Genomic DNA, 1,499 nt, shown 5'->3' with positions numbered 1-1,499 from the left:
TATCTATGCAGACATTAAAAAAAAATAAATTGTGGCTTAACCTGATGATTACAAACCTTTGAAATTTGCAATAAGCCAACAGAATGAACGAGTAACCTTTTATTTTCCAGCCAAAGCTGTGTCAGTGTGCCCACTCTTCCTCGTCACTAGGAAATCCATGAAGATCGTGCCTTGTTTTAAGATTTTTGCCATATTTTAACATACTCTGTGCTGGCTTCTCGCAGAAACCGGCTGAGTGCTTGGAGATAACACTGCGTTTTGTCAGATGCTTTATAACGTTATTTAGAAACGTATTCGGATCTATTTAGGGCTTCATAAATATGAATAAAGCATTTACAAAAGGCACGTCACTTGCAGAAGTAACCCACGGATTATACCAGATGCTTTATACGTTACAAATTTCCTAAACTCCAACAGTTCAAAACTACATTTTACTTGGGGATTTTTTTTCTAAGTGATAAAATATAAATCAGAGTTTCCCACAAAAATATCTCTGTTGATTTATGTGCAGGAAATAAGGGAATTGTACTAGTGGCTAAAAATCCAGATTGCTACTAAAGTAGTTTCAAATATTTATGGACAAATTAGGGGAGGAGGGGAGGGATGTCATCTTTTTTTTTTTTTTTTCCTAGGCCTCATGGCATAGGGGTGGATTTTTCTCAGCTAATGCTGCTAAAAACACTGGGGTGCTCTGCCTGGCTTCATGCCAGCGCCTTCCTCAAATATTTATATTATTTTTTTTATGCTTTTGGGGTATTTTTTTGGATTTTTAATTTTTTTTATTAGCTCTTGTGGAAAGCATGCAAAAAAAAAGAAACAAACCAAAAAACCCCCCCAAAAATGAAAAAAAAAACAACAAACCCCCCCCCAAAAAATGGCATGGAGTTGTGCTAATTGTGGCCTTTGGAGCAGTTGGGGACATGAAAGAGGCATGTGAGGGAGCTGGCGTGCAGCTCGGGGGGCAGCAGCTCTGCCTCGGTCACCGGCAGCTCGGGGTTATGGCATGTCCTGGCAGATAACGCCTTGATTTTTATTTTATTTTAAGCACAGCACAGCAAAGGGCCTATTTTTTTGTGTATGTGTGTCTGTGTACCGAGTACCACTTCCAGCAAACAGATTTTATTTCAGCGTGGTTTTTCTCCCCCCCCAAATGTTAAAGGGCTTCCCCTTGTTTATGAGTCCAAGTCTGGATTTTGGGGACAGGGATTTCCTTTCCCTCTGCACCCAGGCTTCCTACGAGATGCCAAACCCCAGGCTGGCCACTGCACCCTCTCGGAGTCTCCTCCCTTCCCAGGGGGTCAGAGACCCATTTCGTGGCACCGAATTACCAGCAGCCCCCTAAATACTGGTAGGGGGGGGGGATAAGGGGGGGGCCTCGGTGCTGTCGACTGCCCTATCTGTAGTGAAATCAGAGCTGTGTCTGCACGGCCAGGGAGCTGTATTTATTGCACATCGTGACCACTAATATCAGAATACAAAATGGGCTTGTTTTATTCAAA

The sequence above is a fragment of the Calidris pugnax genome, unplaced genomic scaffold, assembly GCF_001431845.1.
Source record: "Calidris pugnax isolate Ruff unplaced genomic scaffold, ASM143184v1 scaffold54, whole genome shotgun sequence".
NCBI classification, from domain to species: Eukaryota; Metazoa; Chordata; class Aves; order Charadriiformes; family Scolopacidae; genus Calidris; species Calidris pugnax.
Note: the sequence above shows the minus strand (reverse complement) of the source record.